We start from the raw sequence: 8135 nt of genomic DNA on the forward strand, positions 1-8135 counted from the left end.
TTGTTTTCTGAATGTTGAGCTTTAAGACAAGTTTTTCACTCTCCTCTTTCACTTTCATCGAGAGGCTCTTTAGTTCTTCCCTTTCTGCCATAAGGGTGGTATCATCTGCATATCTAAGGTTATTGATATTTCTCCCAGCAATCTTGATTCCAGCTTACGCTTCATCCAGCCCAGTATATGGGGAGTAGGGGCAGGGAAAAGCATAGTGGGGAACAAGGTCAGTAAGTGGTGACAAAAAGATCAGCCCGTGAGTAGGGAGGTTGTTAACTGTATTAGATTTTGAATAGAAATCTAAAAAGTATATTTATGTTTTGGCCTCTGCTGCTGAAGAAAACATTTGCTCAGAGCAATAAAATGAGCTTTTGGTTCTAACTCAGTTGCTTTGTCATTCACATTTTCCTTTCAATTCTGTTGCAGTATCTGTGGACTTTGCCTGATTTTGGTGTAATTCTAAAACGTATTAACTTAAAGATCACAGTAAGATAAAGTAGAATTCAACATAAAAGCATTTAACAGGAAAATAGTTTTTTATTGTTAAGGGGAAAGTTCAAGTAAGATTAAACTGTTTGGAAAACATATGAGCCAAATTATATTTCATGGACATATATAAAGGAAAAAAAATTTTTGAAGCATCAGGACTAATTGACACAAATACAACAAAAAATTGGAGATTTTAGAACAGTTCTACCTCTTAGAAAAAAGCAAGTTAAGCAAACAATAAATAAAGACACTAGGTAGGAACTTTTCTAGTCAAAGCCACCAGTAGTTTCCATGGTGTAAAATCAGTTACCTGCTTTCTCTGGTGAGAATTTGACACAATAGATCACTGCCATCTCCTTGAAACATTTTTCTTGTTGGCTTCTGGATTTTACTCCAACTTTATTGACTAATCTCCTCAATATTTTTCACTACATTTTCTGCAATTCTTTGACCTCTCAATGTTGCAGTGTCCCAGAGCTGCTCTTCCCAAACATAAAATTTCTCTCTGAGTGCTAAGTCATTTCACTGCCTGACTCTTTGCAACCCTATGGACTGTAGCCAGCCAGGCTCCTCTGTCCATGGGATTCTCCAGGCAAGAATACTGGAGTGATAATCTCATATAGACTTGGTACATTCATACCATCTAAATATTGACAACACATATTTATATCTCCAACCTAGCTTTCTTTCCCCTTAATTTCCAGGCTCTTGGGTCAGCTTCCTCCCTAACATCTCCATGTTGGTAATGGGAAGACAATTCAAACTTCGCACAGTTTAAACTGAACCGCCAAATCTATGTCTCCCTCTGTCTTGCCCATCTTTCTGGTTACTCAAGCCAAAAACCTTGGAGTCAGGTATGGTTCCTCTCTTCTGCATCAGCCCTACAGTCAATCTAGGAACTGATCAATCTACAACCTGATGACTCTACCATCAATGTACACCCCAAATTTGACTTTTTCCCGATACCACTAGTGCAAGCCACAGTCCTGCCACAGAGGGATTATTGCCACAGCTTAATTGCTCTCCTTACAAGGTACCCTTGCCTCATTGCCAGCTCAATGTAGTGATTGTAGTGATCTTTAGTTGAAGTGCAGTATACCACTTTTTCACTTAAAATTCCTAGTAGCAGGACTTCCCTGGGGTCCAGTGGTTAAGACTTTGCCTTTGAATGCAGGAGGTGAAGTTTCGGTCCCAGGTCAGGGAGCTAAAATTCCGCATGCTTCAGGGCCCAAAAGCAAAGACATGAAACAGAAGCAATGTTGCAACAAATTCCACAAAGACTTAAAAAAATGGCTCACATCAAAAAACCTTAAAAAAAAAGTCTCTAAGTAGCTTCCCATCTCACTCAGATTAAAGTCTCTATAATGATTCTGCATGATCATAGATTTCTGCCCTTTTCTCTTTCTTCTTTTCCACTGAGCCTCTTTATTCAGGTACAGTGGCCTCCTGGATATTCTTCAAGTTACCGATTAATTTCCAATTAACTTGCCGCTGTGATTCTTTTTGCTTGGAAACTGTGCCCTCAGATATGTGGGAGACAAACTCCATCACCTCCTCAGGCTTCTACATTGTCATCTGCTGGAAAAGTCTTCCTTGACTGTCCTATTTTAAATCAGATACCTATCCTTATTCTCCACACCAATTATCACCCTCTCACATATAGTAGATTTTATTTATTTTCTGACTACCCCGACTCGTGCAAACTCCATGAGGACAGGGCTTTTTCTCTGCTTTGTTTACTTCTATTATTCTCAATGTAAGAATAGTGGCTGCAACATAATAGGCATTAGGTCACATTTGATGGGTATATAGATGAATATACATGCATGGGCTGTTTTCTCTTACATGGTAGTTACCTAGAGCAGTCACTAGCTCCATTTTCTAAAAGTCACACTGGGGAGAAGGGGAAGCATGGGTCTGAGAAATTGACATTAAAAGCTTAAGAAACCACCGAGGAGGTTAAAGATTCTTATGGTTTGGTTAGGGTGTAGAATGAGGATGTGTTGGTGTCTTGTGGCTACTGTTACAAACTACTGCAAGCTGGGTGGCTTGGAACCACAGTTTTCTCTGTCTCACAGTGGTGGAGGCCTGCGGTCACTCTCAGGGCAGTGCTTCCCTGAGCTTCTGGTGGGTGCTTCAGCATTCCTGGGCTTGCATTCTAGTCTCTGCTTGCATTCTCCCATCATCTTCTCTCTCTGTGTCTGTCTGCTCCTTCCTCTTTTCTGTCTCAAATCTCCCCCTGCTCTTCTCTTAAAACCATTTCTCATTGAATTAGACCCCGACTGGGATAACCCTCATCTCAAGATCCTTAATTTAATCAGATCTGCAAAATCCAAACGTTTGATGTCTACAGGATAACATTAGGATAGGACTAATTTCCTGCTGGGCTACACACTGTTGAAAGCACTATAGACTGTGTGTGCATGCTGAATCACTTCACTCTTGTCTGACTCTTTGTGACACTTTGGTCTGTAGCCTGTCAGGCTCCTCTGTCCATGGGAATTCTCTAGGCAAGAATACTGGAGTGGATTGCTATGACCTCCTCATGAAGATCTCTCTGACCCAGGGATTGAATCCGTGTGTCTGATTCTTTGCGACCCTGTGGACTGTAGCCTGCCAGGCCCCTCTGTCCATGGAATTCTCCATGGACATGCCCTCCTCTAGGGGATCTTCCCAACCCAGGGATCGAACCCAGGTCTCCTGCATTGCAGGCAGATTCTTTACCATCTGAGCTACCAGGGAAACCCAGAGTATAGATCAGTCACTCTTAAAAAAATGACTCTTCCAACCTCTCCCTACTGCCTCAGGACTGGTGGATTATTGTACAAAGAATTTGTCTCTTCCCAATAATGCCACTTTCAAAGAGTTAAGGGAGATTTCAGAAAATTGCTTGATGGTATAAAATTAAATTGATACTATATAATTGCAAGATATCTGGAAATTCAGTGTTCATGAACTAAATAACATACTTCTAAGGAACTCGTGAATCAAAGGAGAAATAAAAAAGGCATTAAAATATTTTAAATTTAATTAAAATAAAAATGCAACATATCAAAATTTGTGGGATATTATTAAAATATCACTTATAGAAAATGAATAGCATCAAAGTCACTCTGTTTTATAATTTATAGCACTCCACTGTCTTCAGTTAACATTTGTTGGAGGAGAAAGAAGATCTCAAACCAATGAATGCAGCTTCCACCTTAAGGCAAAAAGAGCAAATTAAAACAAGGTAAGCCAAATAAAGGAAGTAACGGAGATCAAAGGAGAAATCAATAAAATAGAAAACACACAAAAACATAGATAAAAATCAATAAAGCCAAATACTCGTTCTTTGAGAAGATCACTACTATTGATAAATCTCTAGCTGGATTTGTCAAGGAATAATAAAAATAATAAAACCCCTAAATTACTAGCACCAGGAATGAGAGAGGTGACATCACTTCAGATATCATAATAATAAGGGAATATTTTGAAAAATATTTTGCCAATAAATTCAACAACTTAGATAAAATGAACAAATGCCTTGAAAGATACAAATTACCAACGCTCCCTTAAAAAAAAAAAAGATAATCTGATTATTTCTATGTCCATTAAAGAAATGCAAAATTTAGTTAAGATCATTCCCATAAAACTCCAGAAAACTAGTGAATTCTACTAAACACTGAAGGAAGATAGTATATTAATTCTATACAAACTTTTCCAAAAAACTGAAGAGAAGGGACCTTGACTCTGTGAGGCCAGTATTACCCTGATATCCTTTTCCTGCCATGTGAGGTCAGCACCAGATTTTAACAGCCTGCAACCCTGAGGAGAGCTTTCACCGGAGCCTGATCAGGCTGGCATCCTGATCTCAGATTTCCGGCCTCCAGAGCTGAGAGGAATGAACTTCTGTTGTTGATAAGCCCCCCAATTTATGGTGTTTTGTTATAGCAGCTTGAAGTAACTTAGACGCTGTATTGCTTCTGCCCTGTTCTCCCTTTCTCCTATAGATAACAGCTTTTCCCAGTGCTTGGTTATCCATTCTTTTCTTTATTTTTAACAGTTAAGCAAATATGTATGTAAATAATTTTCCTATTACACCATTCTACCTATGTTATATAAGGGGTTACATACTTGCATATATTATTATGCACCTTTAAAATGTAATCTTGGTGACCACTTCATATTATGCATATGTTTTTCTTTCAATTTTTAAGCAGTTGCCCAGAATTTCTTTGTGTGATTAGGGCTATAGTTTTTAATTTGACCTTGTATTGAGACTTGGATAATTTCTAATCCTTTGCTAATGCAAATGATGCCACAGTGAAGAACCTAGTGCTTTAGTTGTTAAATCATATTGGTGGCATATTTTTAGCATGGGTGTACTTAGCTGCTCTGCTGTGTTCAACTTTGCGACCCCATGGACTGGGGCCCACCAGGCTCCTCTGTCCCTGGGAATTCTCCAGGCAAGAATCTGGGAGTGGGTTGCCATGTACTCCTCTAGGAGATCTTCCCAACCCAGGCATTGAATCCAGGTCTCCTGCATTGCAGGTGGATTCTTTATTGTCTGAGCCACCAGGGAAGCCCATTTTATTTTTATTTTTTTAGTATAGCTACCTGTCAGAAATTTGTTTCTAACAAATTTCTAAATTTCAAAGGATAAATACATTTATTTTTGTTGTTGTTTAGTCGGTAAGTCGTGTCTGGGTCTTTTGTGACACCATGAACTGTAACCTGCCATGCTCCTCTGTCCAGGGGTTTTCCCAGGCAAGAATACTGGAATGGGTTGCCATTTTCTCCCCCAGGGGATCTTCTCAACCTGGGGATTGAACCTGTGTGTCCTGTATTAGCAAGCGGATTCTTTAACAATCAGCCACATGGGAAGCTCATAATTTTTTAGATATTGCCAAATTCTCTACAGGTATTGCACCACCATTTTGCATTTGTAGAAGCTCTGGATAAGAGGACCTATTTCCGCACTGTTTTATCCTCAAAGTATGTTGTCAAACTTTTAGATTTTTGCCAATCATATAGGTGACGAATTGTGCTATGGTATTGCTAGATGTTCATTTTTCCTATTATGAGCATCTTTTTTAGAATAAATATCCTTTTAAATGTTTTTTTCTTTTTGCATATCATCTGTTTATATCATCTTGCTATTTTTCTATTAGATTGTTGGTATTTTTTTCTTTCATATTTCAGGGTCTCTGTATATTGATAGATTGCAGCTGTCTTTACTCAGTTTCTTCTCTGCATTTGTGACTTTGCCTATACTATTTTTCCATATACAGTCTTAAAAACTTTTTTGGGGTAGTTGAATTTAGTACTGCCTCTGAATTCTGTATCACAGGACAATTGTCCTCATTTCACCTGTGTTTTTTCTAGTACATTTACTCTCCCCACCCCCTTTTTAACATTTAGATCTGTGATCTATTTGGAATTTTCCTAGTGCATGGCTAGGCATTTGAACCTAATTTTAAAATTTTAATTGTATGGATCTTTCTCTTGATTGCCAATAATACAGTTTTAATTATTATGCTAGTTTAGAATGTTTTATTATCTATTAGCGCTGCTTTGCTCAGCCATTAAAAAGAATGAAATAATGCCATATGCAGCAACATGGATGCAACTAGTGATTATCATACTAAGTGAAGTAACTCAGAAAGAGAAAGACAACTACCATATGATCTCACTTTATATGGAATCTACAAACAAAACCAACCAACCAACAGCAAAGCTTAAGCTCATAGACACAGAGAACAGATTGGTGATTGCTGGGTGGCAAGGGGAGATGCACAGAACAGATGAACAGGAGGGTCAAAAGCACAGTGACTCTAGTTAATAGTATTTTACTGCTTATTTGAAAGTTTCTAAGAGTAGTTTCTACAAGTCCTCAATATAAAAAAGAAAAAATTCTAACTATGCATGCTTATGAGTGTTGACTTGTTGTGGTCAGCATTTTGTAACGTAGACAAATATTGAATCGTGTTGTATACCTGAAACTAATACAACGCTGTATGTCAATTACACTTCAATAAAAAAATAAATTCTAAAATTGTGGGAAAAAAACCACCGAGTGTTTTTTTCTCCTTAGGGTTTTTATAATTATACTACCTGGTTATTCTTCAGTCCGCTTATAAATGCCCCAGCTTCCCAGTCTCTGGCTGAGACAATTCTAGGAAATCATTTTCCACTTCTCAGACAGGGTTACACCCAGCTGCCTACATGGTTACTCTTCTCATTAACACCTCCTTTATTAGCTTTTTTCACTTCTTGGTCTCACTTCCGCAGTGATATTTACTGGTTGCAACCAAAGAGGCTGACCAAGCCAGTTTCAGAACCCTCAGTCTCTCTCTCTCTCCTTCTCCCTTTTACTTTATCTGCCTTTCTCTGTCTTTCTCTCCCCACTTCTTTTTCTCTGTACCACTGTTTACTTATCCATCTGTAAAAATGTCTTTTTTCTTGGTAATTAATTAGCAATCTACGGAGTTATAGTTTAAAACTGTAAATGTGCCTTTGTCTGATAATTTCTCACCAGTAACTTTGGCATCCATTCATGAAACTGATTTAGATCAGTTGCTACTGTGAGAGTTACAAATCATTATTTACATTTATTAGTTGATCTTCTTAAAGAGATAAGAGCTTTTGCTTCCCCTCCTTTTAATTTTGTATTGGTATAGATTCATGGAATTTAAAAACAAAATTTAATGTGTTATAATGCATTCCTTTCATTATTTACTTTATTGTCAAATTGTCCCACTGATTTCTATTTTCTTTTGACATGTCCCCATTCGTTTTTGAAAATTTCCTTAGTTTTAGAAGTCCAGGATTCTTACAGTAGAGAAGAGTGTTTAAAATGTGATGGAGGCACAAAATGGGCTCCAAGGGCACCAAATAGCTACCTGGTAACTATTGTTTTTGTGTCCTTATAATGGCCATAACTAGGAAATAGATTTCTTCTTTTATATCACGTACTAAAAATATTTCCTTATTTAGGATCATGATCTTAGTATAGATTCCCAGAATTTGAGTGACTGGTTGAAATAACACAAACATTAAAAATTTATGTATTTTTAAATGGAAGGATAATTGCTTTATAGAATTTTGTTGGCTTCTGTCAAACATCAACATGAAAAAGACAAACATCTTTAAGGCTATTAATTCTTATAATAAACTTGTTTATTAATTCTTATAATAAACTTGTTCAGAAACTTTTATTTTGTGGGTACTTGCTTTGCTATATGTTTACCAGAATAACATCTTATTTTCCCCCTAATTTTATCAAGTATATAAAATTATTCATTGTAAATTCAACTCCTTTTGATTACCAGAGAAATTTAACATCTTTTTAGTTATGCTTCCTCTTTGGTGAATTATTTATTCTTGTCCTTTCTCTTTCAGCATTTGCAATAGTTTAAGTTTTTTTTTTTTTTGGTTGTCTGTTTGACTAGGTATTGTGCATACTTAACCTGTGGACTTCTTTTTCTAACTCAATAGATTTTTCCAGTAAAACACTGAGAGAATTTTTTTTCCTGGTTAATAATTAGCAAAAAATTCTGCAGAGTGATCAAATAAAAATCAAATATGAGGTATATGAGAAATAGGTTAAGCAAGTTACTTTTTTACTAATAGTGTCAAAGAATAATATAAAAACTTGATTTTCCTCATTCATG

This window comes from Ovis aries, chromosome 6, assembly GCF_016772045.2.
Source record: "Ovis aries strain OAR_USU_Benz2616 breed Rambouillet chromosome 6, ARS-UI_Ramb_v3.0, whole genome shotgun sequence".
NCBI classification, from domain to species: Eukaryota; Metazoa; Chordata; class Mammalia; order Artiodactyla; family Bovidae; genus Ovis; species Ovis aries.